The sequence below is a fragment of the Glycine soja genome, chromosome 17 (assembly GCF_004193775.1).
Source record: "Glycine soja cultivar W05 chromosome 17, ASM419377v2, whole genome shotgun sequence".
Lineage (NCBI taxonomy): Eukaryota > Viridiplantae > Streptophyta > Magnoliopsida > Fabales > Fabaceae > Glycine > Glycine soja.
The window spans coordinates 25,833,370-25,848,753 of NC_041018.1; positions in this window are offsets into that span (position 1 = coordinate 25,833,370).

Below are 15,384 nucleotides of genomic sequence, written 5' to 3' on the forward strand. Positions count from 1 at the left end.
ACCGTAAGAGTTTAAGTAAAAATTGAACACGATAACACCTGTTTAATTGATGCATTTAATGTTCAACCATAAGCATGCATGCATTCGCATCTTGTCGTTCGGGATCCTACGAATCGGAGGATGAATGAAGAGTCATTTTGAGTGATGGTTAATACCACCAATTTGAGACAAGGGTAAGTGAAAGGTAATGCAGGAATTTTGTGGTATTGTTTCACATTTATTGCATGATGCCACTTCCTTTGTCTAAGCTAAGGGGCAGGTACGGACAGGTGCTAGGGCCATGATCGATCGATCATCATCACACGTCTGGCTAAAGATGTTAAAGAAGATCTCCTAGGAGGCAGCCTGGGATCTGCTAGACAAGTGGCCTCAGATATCTTAAGAAGGGGAGAGGGTTGAATTAAGACATCTCAAATAAAAATTCTATTTCGATTTTAACTCAAATCCAAAGATTCCTTTCAAAATGAACTCCTAAATAATTATGCAAATTAATCTTACTGAAAAGAAGCAATAAGCAATAAACAATAAAAAAGTTTAAGGGAAGAAAGATTGCAAACTCAGATTTATACTGGTTCAGCCACACCCTTGTGCCTACGTCCAGTCCCCAAGCAACCCGCTTGAGAGTTCCACTATCTTACAAAAACCCTTTACAAGTTCTGAACCATACAAGGACAACCCTTCCTTTGTGTTCAGATTGCTATACAACAAGAGACCCTCGGTCTCTTAATCACTTTTTAGAAATAAGATGAAAAGAAGAAGAAATCTCTCTTGAAAGAGATAGATTGAACAATTGAGCACTCAAATAATTCCTTATTGAATTGCAAGTGTATTGGCCAAGGAATTTTTACGAGGATAAGATGATTTTTCTTTCGAGAGGATAAGACCTTTTTGTTTTGAAAAACTCTAACCAAATTCGTGTTCCAAGTCACATATAAATAGACCTTTGATGGCCATTCAAAAACCTTTTGGACATATGTGACTCTTGGAAATTATTTTCTGAAATTCTCCTCTGGTAATCAATTACAAGACTTGTGTAATCGATTACAGGCTTTAAAATTTGAATTAGAACGTTCAATAACTGCTGGTAATCGATTACCATCCATGTGTAATCGATTACACAATGTAAAATTTAAATTCAAATTTTTAATGGCTGATATAAATCATTTTGGCTACTAGTAATCGATTACATCCTCTGGTAATCGATTACCAGAGAGTAAATCTCATGAAAAAAACATTTTAGCTTAAATCCTTTGGCCAAACCTCTTGCTGTTTCAACTAGGAATTCCCTTCCTAAATCACTAGAGATCTTCTAGATGATGTATCTTGTATTTCTTGGATTTTTGTCTTGAATTAAACTTGAGAAGCGCATGATAACATGGCATCATCAAAACATCAAAGTCAATATGTTTGGTTCTAGAGTGTTGAACTAGATTTTTGGAAAGATTGATTGCACTTGTATTATCACACCTAATAGGTATATGGTCAAGAAAGATTCCATAATTAGAGAGTTGTTGCTTTATCCATAAAATCTGTGCATAACAACTGCCGGCAGAAATATATTCCGCTTCTGCAGTGGATAAAGCAACACTGTTTTGTTTCTTACTATGCCAAGAGACTAGAGCAGATCCAAGGAATTGACAAGTTTCACTTGTGCTCTTTCTATCTGTTTTAGAACCAGCAAAGTCTAAATCAGAGTATCCTATTAAGGTGCATGTGGAATTCCTAGGATACCATAAACCTATATACATAGTACCTAATAAATATCTTATGATTCTTTTAACGACACTAAGATGTGATTGTTTGGGATTTGATTGAAATCTAGCACACATACACACACTAAACATTATATCAGGTCTGCTAGCAGATAAATAAAGAAGGGATCTGATCATACCTCGATATTGCTTAACATCTATTGACTAACCGGTTTCATCTTTATCTAAATAATAAGCAGTGCTCATTGTTGTAGCCATGTGCTTAGCATTTTCCATGTCAAATCTGTGAATTAACTCTTTGCAGTACTTGGATTGATTGACAAAAATTCCATGCTTGGTTTTTTTAATTTGTAATCCAAGAAAGAAATTAAGTTCTCCCATCATTGACATTTCAAACTCACTTTGCATGTCATGAGAGAATTCCTTGCACAATAATTCATTAGTAGATCCAAAAATAATATCATCAACATAAATTTGAACCAATAAAATATCATGTGATTTTCTCTTTATGAAAAGAGTAGTATCTACTTTTCCTCTAGAGAAGTCCTTTTCTAAAAGGAACTTACTCAGACGCTCACACCAAGCCCTAGGGGCTTGCTTTAAGCCATATAAAGCCTTTTTTAATTTAAAAACATGATTAGGCTTGTCTGAGTTTTCAAATCTAGGGGGTTGACCAACATATACTTCCTCTTGAATAAAGCCATTTAAGAATGCACTTTTTACATCCATTTGATAAAGCTTAAAATTCATTATGGATGCATAAGCTAATAGCATTCTAATGGCTTCTAATCTAGCAACTGGAGCATATGTCTCCTCATAATCTATTCCCTCTTCTTGATTATATCCTTTGGCGACTAATCTAGCCTTATTCCTTATAACTATTCCATTTTCATCTAATTTATTTCTAAACACCCTTTTTGTCCCAATGATTGGGTAGCTTTCAGGTTTCTCAACTAACTCCCAAACATTATTTCTTTCAAATTGGTTTAGTTCTTCCTGCATAGCTATTATCCAATTTTCATCTATTATGGCTTCATTTAAATTTTTAGGTTCAATCATAGATACAAAAGCCATGTTATTGCATAAATCTTTGAGAAAATGTCTAGTTGTTACCCCTTTTGAGATGTCACCAAGAATGTTGTCAAGAGGATGATCTCTTGAAGCTTTCCACTCTCTTGGAAGATCATTATTTGCTTTGACTTCTACTGGAGGATCTTCATTGCTTCCTTCTCCTTTTCCTTTAGAATTTTGTCCATGAATGTGCATTTGTTCTAAAGATTCTACAATATCATCTAAAATATCCTTTCTTGGGGAAATAGCATTAGACTCATCAAAGGAAACATGAATTGATTCTTCAATTGTCATTGTTCTCTTATTATATATTCTATAGGCCTTACTATTCAAAGAATATCCAAGGAAAATTCCTTCATCTAACTTAGCATCAAACTTTCCTAAGTTTTGTTTTCCATTGTTTAATACAAAACATTTACAACCAAAAACATGAAGATGTGATATGTTTGGTTTTCTACAATTGAATAGTTCATATGGAGTTTTCTTTAAAATGGGTCTTATTAAAGCCCTATTCATGATATAACATGCAGTATTAACGGCTTCAGCCCAAAAATATTTTGGAAGAGGAGTATCATTTAATAAGGTTCTAGCAATTTCTTCCAAAGACCTTTTTCTTTTCAACAACTCCATTTTGTTGAGGGGTTCAAGGTGCAGAAAAGTTATGTTCAATGTCATGCTTTTCACAAAATAAATCAAATTCTTTATTTTCAAACTCACCCCCATGATCACTTCTAATAGATATAATTTTGAGATTTTTCTTATTTTGAATAACTTTTGCAAGTTTCTTAAATGCTTGAAATGCATCATTCTTATGAGTGATAAATAGTGTCCAAGTATATCTAGAATAATCATCAACAATGACAAGTGCATAATAGCTTCCACCAAAACTCATAATTCTAGAGGGACCAAACAAATCCATATGTAACAATTGTAATGGTTGAGTAGTAGAAACAATGTTTTTGGATTTGAAAGAAACTGTAGTTTGTTTTCCCTTTTGACATGCATCACACAGTTTATCTTTTTCAAATTTCAATTTAGGCAAACCAAAAACTAAATCTTTTGAAATTAATTTATTTAAGTGTTCCATGTTTATGTGAGCAATACGTTTATGGCATAGCCATGGATCATTATCTTTGCTAAGAAAACATTTATTATTATCTAGTTTTTGGCTTAAGTCTATCATATAAACATTGTTGACTCTATACCCTATATGCTTTATATTAGTATCATGTTTATGTTCAATGAGACATTTTTTAGAATCAAATGATACTAGATAGTCTTTATCGCATAATTGACTAACACTAAGCAAGCTGTGCTTAAGGCCTTCAACAAGTAGAACATTTTCAATGGAGTTTGAAGAATTCGTACCTATTTTTCCAACTCCAAGAATTCTACCTTTGATGTTGTCACCATAAGTTACATGCCCACTTTTCCTGGGAGAGATATATGTGAACTTTGATGAATCTCCCGTCATATGTTTTGAATAACTGCTATCTATGTACCATTTCTTCTTCAAGGATACCTACATGATCAAGTTTGTGACTTAGGTACCCAAACTTTATTGGGTCCTTATGTGCTAGTGTTAACTAAAGATTCTTTTGGGACCCATATCATTTTGATATTGTTGTAATTTTTCTTAAAATAACTTATAGATGTGCCATGCCCTTTTCTTCCACAATAAAAACATGTAATGAAAGGAGAATTATATTTTTGTGAGGAAGAAAAGAAACTTTTGTAAAACTTTTGTTGTTTTTCTGGTTTGTATCCAATTCCTGCTTTATCAAGAATACATCTTTGATTTCCTAATATAACATCTAGGTTATTCTTGCCAATAGAAAATTTTGCAAGTGAGTTTTTCAAATTTTTAATTTCTTCTACATATTTGCTACAACATTTACATGAATTTACTTTTTCATTAGTCATAGTAGAAACATGAACTTTATCACTAAATTTAGAGATTGAAACTTCAGTTTTAAGAAGATCTATTTCATTGTTTAATTTTGAAATTTCTTTCTCTAAATCTGAAATTGTTTTCTTAGATTAAGAAACTAGTTTTGCTAGTTTAATTGATTCACTATGTAATTCAGCAAATGCATCTTGTTACCTCTTTGTCGCTTTCATAGTTTTTGCCCATTAGACATAGATTAATCATTTATTTTTCAGAATCATCAGATGATTCTAAGTCGTTATCATCCCATGTGATGTAGGCCTTTTTTGCCTTCTTTTCTCCAATAGTCTTCTTTTCAGACTTCTCTATTCTTTTCTTAAAGATTGGACAATCAGCCCTCAGATGTCCGGGTTGATTGCACTCAAAGCATTTTGGGATTTGAAATGACTCTTCAGTCCTTCTTTTAGGTTTGAAATTTTGTTTTCTTTGATTTCCTCTCATTCTAATAAATTTGTTGAATCTTTTGACAAAGAGGCTAAGATTTTCATCTTCATCTAAGTCAATTGAATCTTTTAAGTCACTTTCCTCTTGGATTGAAGATGAGGCTTTAAGAGCAATTCCCTTCTTCTTCTTATCATTTTCTTCATGTTGATTTAGTCTTTGCAACTCCATCTTATGTTCCTATAATTTTCCAAATAGTGTAGCAAGAGACATAATAGACAAATCTCTAGATTCTGTGATGGCTGTTACCTTTGGTTGCCACTCTCTACTAACACTTTATTTATGAGATCCTCGTTTGGAAAAATTCTTCCTAATGATGCAAGTTAAGATGATTAACTATATGAGTGAATCTTTTCTGCATATCTTGTATACTTTCATTTGTCTTCATCCTAAATAATTCATACTCATGAGTTAAAGTATTTATCCTAGATCGTTAGACATCAGTTGTTCCCTCATGTGTAACTTGTAGAGTGTCCCACATATCCTTAGCACTCTTACAATTTGAAACTCTAAAATATTCATCCATTCCTAGGGCAGAAGTAATGATGTTTTTAGCCTTTAAATTGTACTGCACTAATCTTCTTTCATCTTCAGTCCATTCTTCTCTAGGTTTCTCTATTGTTGCATTTCCAGTCACCATGGTGGGTACATAAGGTCCAACTTCTATGGCTTCCCAAATGTTTAACTCTATTGCCTCAATGAAAATTTGCATTCGAGTTTTCCAGTAGTGGTAACCCTCTCCATTAAAAATAGGAGGCCTATTTATTGAATTTCCTTCTGGAAATAAGAAGTTTGCTGAGGCCATTATTCTTAAAGCTTCTAAACTTTATACAAGAATGAAGCTCTGATACCACTTGTTAGACAAGTGGCCTCAGATATCTTAAGAAGGGGGGGGGGGGGTTGAATTAAGATATCTCAAACTTTTTCTAATTAAAAATTCTATTTTGATTTTAACTCAAATCCCAAGATTCCTTTCAAAATGAACTCCTAAATAATTATGCAAATTAATCTTACTGAAAAGAAGCAATAAGCAATAAACAATAAAATAGTTTAAGGGAAAAAAAAGATTGCAAACTCAGATTTATACTGGTTCGGCCACACCCTTGTGCCTACGTCCAGTCCCCAAGCAACCCGCTTGAGAGTTCTACTATCTTGCAAAAACCCTTTACAAGTTCTGAACCACACAAGGACAACCCTTCCTTTGTGTTAAGATTGCTTTACAACAGGAGACCCTCAGTCTCTTAATCCCTTTTTAGAAATAGGATGAAAAGAAGAAGAAATCTCTCTTGAAAGAGATAGATTAAACAATTGAGCACTCAAATAATTCCTTATTGAATTGCAAGTGTATTGGCCAAGGAATTTTTAAGAGGATAAGATGATTTTGATTTTGAGAGGATAAGACCTTTGTGTTCTAAAAAACTCTAAGCAAATTCGTGTTCCAAGTCACATATAAATAGACCTTTGATGGCCATTCAAAAACATTTTAGACAGATGTGACTCTTGGAAATTATTTTCTGAAATTCTCCTCTAGTAATCGATTACAAGACTTGTGTAATCGATTACAGACTTTAAAATTTGAATTAGAACGTTCAATACTTGCTGGTAATCGATTTCCATCCATGTGTAATCGATTACACAGTGAAATTTAAATTCAAATTTTTAATGGCTGTTATAAATCATTTTGGCCACTGGTAATCGATTACATCCTCTGGTAATCGATTACCAGAGAGTAAATCTCTTGAAAAAAACATTTTAGCTTAAATCCATTGGCCAAACCTCTTGCTGTTTCAACTAGGAATTCCCTTCCTAAATCACTAGAGATCTTCTAGATGATGTATCTTGTATTTCTTGGATTTTTGTCTTAAATTAAACTTGAGAAGCGCATGATCGCATGATCACATGGCATCATCAAAACATCAAAGTCAAAGTCTTTGCTTTTGCTTCTACAGTATCTCTAATTTTGCTTTTTAAAATTCCTGCTTTTTACTTGTTTGTTTTCTTGAATTATATCTTGAATTCACCTAAGTTTATATGCAACTATAAGATTTTAGAAAAAATATATACATAACAAGGAACAAACACCATTTTGCAAATGCTTTTGCAAAAAAAAAAAAAATTAAAATTAGCTCGCCTAGGCGAGCGTGTCTGACGAGAGTTTTTAAAAAGAGGGGGGTGAAGCCATTTTTCACTCCATTTCTTCCCCAACATTCAAAACCACCTAAAGCTTATGGGAGCTCTCTTTCCAGCAGCCCCAAGCCTCCATTTGCGCACTTTTGCTTTCATTTTTTGTGTTTTCATTCATCTCCTACAAGTAAGTACCATCTCCCTTCAAATTTTGGCTTTCCATTGTGGTATTTTGGTGCTCTAGTTGTCATATTCTTCGCAAATTTCGTGAGACAATTTGTGTATGAATCCATGCTTTGATTGTTTGATTAGGGGCTGCAAGGGATGACCCTTGGCCTACCTTTGATCCTACTATGGATTGGCATGTCATATTATTCTCCATTCCTCATTTTTTCATGCTTAAACATGAGCCCACAAACCATTCGGTGAAATGCCTCAATGTTCATTGCATGTGTTATTGTGAAATTTGAATTGTGAAATGAGTTTGTGCATGTACAACCATTAGTTGGGAGGTGTGAACAACTTAGGTTGTTAGATTAAAATGCCAAGAGCATGTGTCTTGGATGCAAAATGTATGAGTTACATAAATGTGGGAGAATGATTGTTTGGATTTAGACTAATATTTGAGCTTGCTACACTATGATGGGCACCTTGCATCTAGGTAGCTAAAATGCTTTTCAAAAAAATATATAATAAAATGGCATGCACCAATGTATGATTGTTTTCTAATTGCACGGTGACACTTGCATTTGGTTAAAAGAAATATTCACCATTCAAATTTACTTGCCCTTTACATGCTTAAGATAAATGAAATGATGGTTGTGCGGTTCACGCAAACTAACTTTATGAATGTGTCCTTGCAGTAAATGACTCCAAAGAAGCTTCTATCTAAGAGAGCAAGGAAAGATGGCACTGGAGAAGGATCCTGTGCGGCCCCACAAGTGGATATGGAATTTGACGGACATCGGTTCTGAAGCGAGGAACACCAACGCCATTTTGAAGCAATCAAGGGTTGGTCTTTCCTCAAGGAGAGACGGGTCTAGTTAAGGGAAGGAGAATATGCTGAGTTCTGGGAGGTAGTGAACTCAATTTACGGGGCCTATGGCTAAGTATGATCCAAAAATAGTCATGGAGTTCTATGCCAATGCATGGCCCACAGAGGAAGGGGTCAGGGATAAGCGCTCTATTCGGTTGAACCTAGTGTGTTCTTCTGATGGTTTTTTAGAAACAAAATGCTAATGTCTTAAATCTCATTTTTGGTTATGAGAAATTCTATCTGCATGCTTTCATTCCCCAGTAGTCACATTGTTTTTCTTCAAAAATATATTTTGTTCTGATCGGTTTGGGGGTTTGTTTCTTTGCTAAGCGTGTTCATGTTTTAGTGAAAGACTTTCCAGACTATCAAAGTCTTCTTTATTTTTCCATGACTATCAAAGCCTATTGTCTTGCAGAGACTATCAATGTCTTATGCCCTTTACATTTCCAAGACCATCAGAGTCTTTTGTCAAGACTATCACAATCTTCTTTACTTTTCCAAGACTATCAGAGTCTTTTGTCAAGAGTATCACAGTCTCCTTTACATTTCAAAGACTTCAATGTCTTTTGTCAAGACTATCACAGTCTTCTTTACATTTCAAAGACTTCAATGTCTTTTGTCAAGACTATCACAGTCTTCTTTACTTTTCCAAGACTATCAGAGTCTTTTGTCCAGACTATCACAATCTTCTTTGTTTTTCTTTTGTTGAGATGTCGATGTCTCCTTTACCTTTCATGACTTCAAGGTCTTTCGTTTGATGTACCTGATACCTCTTACATTCTTTTTTTTTGACAGGTTTCACTGCTTGGGTTTTCGCTAGTAGCCGGTCGGATGGCAAGATCTCTAGGATGAAATTAGTGTCCTTATCTTTACTTACCTTTTCATTTTCAATAAAAGATAAGTAAAGAGGGCCAAAAGTCAGACCCTAATTTCGTCCGGGGATGATCATTTACTAAAGTTTTGATTCTTGCTAGCCAAATTGAGCTGCTTAACACCAGTTGATGTAAGCTCCATTGGAGCTTGTAGGCCTAGGATCTTCTTCATCAATGGATTCCTTTGCTTCTTGGAAGATGAATGGAAGTAGAATGGAGAAGGAAGAGAGAGAGGAGACGCCACTTCAAGGAGAAGATGAGTTTAGAAGAAGCTCACCACCATAGGAGGCCATGGATAAGAGCTTGGAGGAAGAAGGAGATGAATGAAGGGAGAGGAAGAGAAGAGCACAAATTTTTTTGCTCTAAAAGAGCTCTGAAATATGAAGTTTAATTTTCAAATGATCAAAGTTGGAAAAATGCACACACATAGCCTCTATTTATAGCCTAAGTGTCACACAAAATTGGAGGGAAATTTGAATTTCTATTCAAAATTCACTTGAATTTGAAATTGAATTTGTGGAGCCAAATTTTGGAGCCAATATTTCACTAATTATGATTAGTAAATTTCAGATATGGTTCAGCCCACTAATCCAAGATCAAGTCCAAGATTCTCCACTAAGTGTGGTTAGGTGTCATGAGGCATGTAAAGCATGAAGGACATGCACAAAGTGTGACTATATGATGTGGCAATGGGGTGTAGCAAGCAAATGCTCACCTCCCCCTCTAAAATTTAATTGGATTGGGCTTCTCCCAATTCAATTAAATTTATTTCTCAACACACACATCAAATATTCACATAATGCATGTGAAATTACAAAACTACCCCTAATACAAAAATTAGTCTAGGTGCCCTAAAATACAAGGGTTGGAAAATCCTACATTTCTAGGGTACCCTACCTATATTATGGAGCCCTAAATACAAGGCCCAAAATTAATGAAACCTTAATCTAATATGTACAAAGATAAGTGGGCTCATACTTAGCCCATGGGCATGAAATCTACCCTAAGGCTCATGAGAACCCTAGGGCCTTCTCTTGCATCTTTGACCCAATCTTCTTGGAGTCTTCTATCCAATGCCCTTGGGGGGTAGGATTGCATCATTCCCTCCCCCTTGAAAAGGATTTGACCTTAAATCCAGAGGTTCTTGAAACTCGTGAATTCTTTCCTCCACACCTGTAAAAAGAATAAAAACATATGTATTAGTGATGTTGGGTATGTTAGAGTACGGTAAGGACTGAAAACCCCTTTCCTGACCATCTTCCCATGAGAGAATATAGTTCCTCACCAACTCAATGAGAAGTGCTACAAGTATAGAAAAATATGGGACAAACCTTTTGTAAAAGTTTGTTAAGATATTGAAGCCCTAAATTTCCCTTATACTTGGTGGAGTAGGCCACTCAGGAATGACCTTTATTCTCTTAGGGTCCACGGGAAGCCCTTGATCACTATTTAAAAAGTTAAGGAAAGTAATGGAATAAAACATACCTTTTTCTTTATTTTCATGTTGATTATTCCTACAAAAAATTATGACAAACCTAAGGTGTCCCACATGAGCACCTAGGTTTGCATTGAAACAAAAAATAAGAACAAACCTACCTAATGAGTCTCTATGTACACAAATCATGAAGATGTTGGGTGCATGAGTGATTTTACAAAAGAGTGTTGCACCACTCAACAAATATTCATCATACCACCTATCATAGGGATTTGGTGCCAAATAATACCTATTTTAGGCACCAACAAAGCACAAGGATTTAAGTTATTGCGAACCAAACCCTCATCCAACAACTCCTTTACTTGAGGAATAACCTCAAGCTCAAGAGGTATGGCGGTGCTAAGGGATGTTTCCCTTGATAGGAGAAGGTAGAAAGATTGTTTAAGAAGGAGTGCCCTTTTAATATCACCTTTTGTTGCAAAATTATTTTCCTTGTTAACAATCTTCTTGGAGGAATCCTTTTCCTCCTTTTCCTTCCCTTTGGCCTTTGAAGACAAGGCCTTACTATCCTTTTTTTTTCTTTTGTTTTTCTAGTTTTTCTTCCTCATCCCTCTTATCTTTCATAGTAAGTTGATCTTTGGCCACTTGTGAAGGTGTTTGAGGATGCAACACAAATTTAGTGCCAAGATGGGTGAGGGTAATTTCATTAGTTAGGCCATTGTAAATGATCTTCCTATCAAATTGCCATGGCCTTCCTAAAAGAATATATCCTGCCTCCATGGGAACTATATAACTATTAGCTTCATCCTTATAGGTCCCAATGGAGAAAGGTACCTTCACTTGTTGGTTAACTGTCATTTCCCCTTGCTCATTGAGCCATTGAAGTTTATACGGTTTTGGGTGGGGAATGATAATGAGGTTCAACTTGGAAACTAATCTTGTGCTACAACAATTGCAACAAGATCCACTATCCACAATGAGAGAACAAGTTTTATCTAAAATTTTGCATCTTGCATGAAAGATGTTCTCTCTTTGGGATTGAGATAGATCACAAGATTGACCTCCAAAGAGCCTTCAAACAATTAAGAGGTCACCTTCTTCATGGGGGTAGACTTCCTCACTAGACTCTTCACCCCTTACTGTTGGATCAAGTGGCCTCGGAATAATTAAGAAGGGGGGGTTGAATTAATTATTACTAGACCTTTACTAATTAAAAATTACCCTTCTTAGGCTTTTACTATGTTGTTAAGAAAATAAAGAATAGAAAAGAAACTTAACCAAAAGTAAAAGCAGGAATTAAAGTGCACAGCGAAAATTAAAAGAGTAGGGAAGAAGGAGACAAACACACATGAGTTTTATACTGGTTCGACAACAACCCGTGCCTACATCCAGTCCCCAAGCGACCTGCGGTCCTTGAGATTTCTTTTCAACCTTGTAAAAATCCTTTTACAAGCAAAGATCCACAAGGGATGTACCCTCCCTTGTTCTCTTTGAACAACCTAGTGGATGTACCCTCCACTAGAACTAATCCACAAGAGATGTACCCTCTCTTGTTCTCAGTCAACAACCCAAGTAGATGTACCCTCTACTTGTACCACAAAGGATGTACCCTCCAATGTGTTAAGACAAAGTTCTCAGGCAGTTAGTCCTTTGAAACTTTGTGAAGGGGGAACAAAAGAATTCTCAGGCGGTTAGTCCTTTGAAATCTTTTGTTTATGGGAAAGGGAAGAATCAAAAGAATTCTCAGATTGTGTCATTTTGAATTCTTTGACAAGGGAGAAGAGAGACACAAAAATAATTCAGGCGGTTAGTCCTTGGCGAATTCTTTTTTGCAAAGGGAGAAGGGAATGAAAAAGATGAATAGCACAAGTTTTTGAACAAAGAACTTTTCTTGGAAGAGAAAGTTTTGAACAAAAACTATTAGAAAGATGAAGAGAAGATGAAATAAGAATGTTCTGAAAGAAATGAAAGAAGATGTTTGAAAGATAGATTGAAAGATAGAATGATTGAAAGAGATGATGGATATGAATGAGATTGTTCTAATGTTTCATGCCAAGGTCACATATTTATAGTTTCTTGATGACTCAAGTCAAAACTTGTAACACTTGGCAATTCCTTTAAAACTAATCACTTAAAAAGTTATGACTTTTGAAAGAATCTTCAGAAACAAGACAATTGAAGAAATGTGACTTTTGGAAATGAATTTTTCGAAAACAGTCATTGGTAATTGATTACCATAAAGGTGTAATCGATTACACATCAACAGATGTGACTCTTCATTTTGAATTTTGAAAATCTTAACATTTTAAAACCACTGGTAATCGATTACTATAACCTGGTAATCGATTACCAGAGAGTAAAACTCTTTGGTAATGATTTTGTGAAAACTTCTTGTGCTACTCAATGTTTTTAAAAAACTTTTTAATACCTATCTTGATTAAGTCTTCTCTTGATTCTTGAATCTTTGAATCTTTGAATCTTGAATCTTGAATCTTCTTGATGAAACTTTCTCTTGAATCTTTCTCTTGATTCATGAATTGTTATTGAACTCATTCTTGAATGTCATCATCTTTGTTATCATGAAGTGATCTTGACTTTTGAGCTTTTTTTCATCATCTTTATTATCATCAAAACTCCTTGAATCAATCTTGATTCATCATGAAGCTTGCTTCTACACTTACTTCATCTTCACTTCCACTAGAGGAAGGGCAAGAAGTAGTGTCCTCTTCACTAGTATAAATGTCCACCCCTCATGATCATGGTTTCCTTTGTGGGGCATTGAGAGGCAATGTGAACTCTCCCAAGACATTTGAAGCATTTAATGTTGCTAGTCCTTTTCTTGGGAACTAGTCTTAAGGGTGTATTTCTCTATGGTCTTACCCTTATCTTCCTTGGGTTTTGAAGGTGCAGCTCCCAAAATTCCATGGGCTTGGTCCTTCCTTGGATAAGAGTGAAAGCCATAAGATTTTGAAGAAGGCTTTCTTTTAAGTTGTTGCTCCACTCTTATACAAAGTTGGACTAGCTCATCTAGGTCCCCATATGGAAGGAGTTCAACCTTGTCCCTCACTTCCATATTAAGCCCACTAAGGAACCTGATGCAATCCTATCCCGCAAGGGCATTGGGTAGAAGACTCCAAGTAGATTGGGCTAGAGATCCAAGGGAAGTCCCTAGGGTTCTCATGAGCCTTAGGGTAGATTTTGAGCCCATGGGCTAAGTATGAGCCCTCTTATCTTTGTAAATATTAGAATAGGTTTTTCCTTCGTTTGGGCCTTGTATTTTGGCCATTCTAGTAGTATAGGGTTTTAGCCTTGTATTTCGGTGCATTTTGAGTAGTCTTTGTAGTAAGGACTTTTTTTTTTTGTATTTTCATGTTTTTTTGTCAAGGGGGTGAGCTTAGCTATTATAGGGGGTGTGCAGCTAAGTTCTAGCTTCTCATCTCAAGGAGGTGAGCTTAGCTATTAGAGAGGTTTGTGTAGCTAAGCTCTAGCTTCTTTAGGAATCTTCTTAAGGAAGCTTCTCAAGGAGGTGAGCTTAGTTATGAGAAGGGTGTGTGTAGCTAAGCTCTAGCTTCTCAAGGAAGTTTTCTCAAAGAAGCTTCTCAAGGAAGTTTTCTCAAGAAAGCTTCTCAAGAAAGCTACCTAGTCTATAAATAGAAACATGTGTAACACTTGTTGTAACTTTGATGAATGAGAGTCTTGTGAGACACAACTCAAAGTTCAACTTTTCTCCCTTTTTCTTCCTTCAATTTCGTGCTCCCCCCCTCTCTCTTTCTCTCCCTCTTTCTTTTCCTCCATTGAAGCATCCTTCCAAGCTTCTTATCCAAGGCTCATCTTAGTGGTGAAGCTCCTTCTTCCATGGCTTATTCCCTAGTGGATGGCGCCTCCTCTCACCTCTTCTCCTTTGTCTTCCGCTGCATCTCCATGGTGGAAAATCACCATTAAAGGACCTTATTGAAGCTCAAAGATCCAGCCTCCATAGAAGCCCCACAAGCAAGCTTCCATCAAGTGGTAATCAGAGCACAAGAGCTTCATGTAGGTGCTCCTTAAACCTCCATTAATTTTTTTCTTTACCTTCTCTTCCATTGTTGTTTCTTCATTTTGCTCCATGTATCTCCTCACATGTCTTGTTCTAAATGTTGTTAACATGATTCTTTAGAGTTTCCACCAATTAAACTTGCTATAGAAACTAGATTTGATTTTCTATGGTTCAAATTTCTTGTTCTTGTTCTTGAACCATGAATTGTGTTGAGTTTAGGTTCCTTTGAGTTTTGTCTTGTTATTTTTTGTGGCTGAAACCTAAACCATAAAATTCTTACAAAAATATTAAAGTAGAAGAAAACCTCAAAAATCTAGAGTGACTTGTTCACCTATTGTAGTTTTGTCATAGAAGTCATGTCTAGTCATGAAACTTGTCACATATGATTTCTTATGTTGTGCTGAATTTTATTTTCTTGTTTCTTTGTCTAACTCATTTGTTCATGAGTGTATGAAATTCTTTTAGCCTATTATTTGATTTGAGTCAAATCTTTCATGTTAATTAGTCCTTAAAATGTTCATGCAAAATTCTTAGAGAGTCTTTGATTGTGAACCTTTTCTTGAACTTTTAGGTTTCCTTATGATTGTGTCTATTGTGAATTTGAGTTTTGGTGATTGAATTGCTGGCTGAAATGTTGATCCTAAGTGAATATTGAACTCCTAAAACTGTGGTAAACAATCCTAGTGAGTTCAACATACATAGGAAGGTT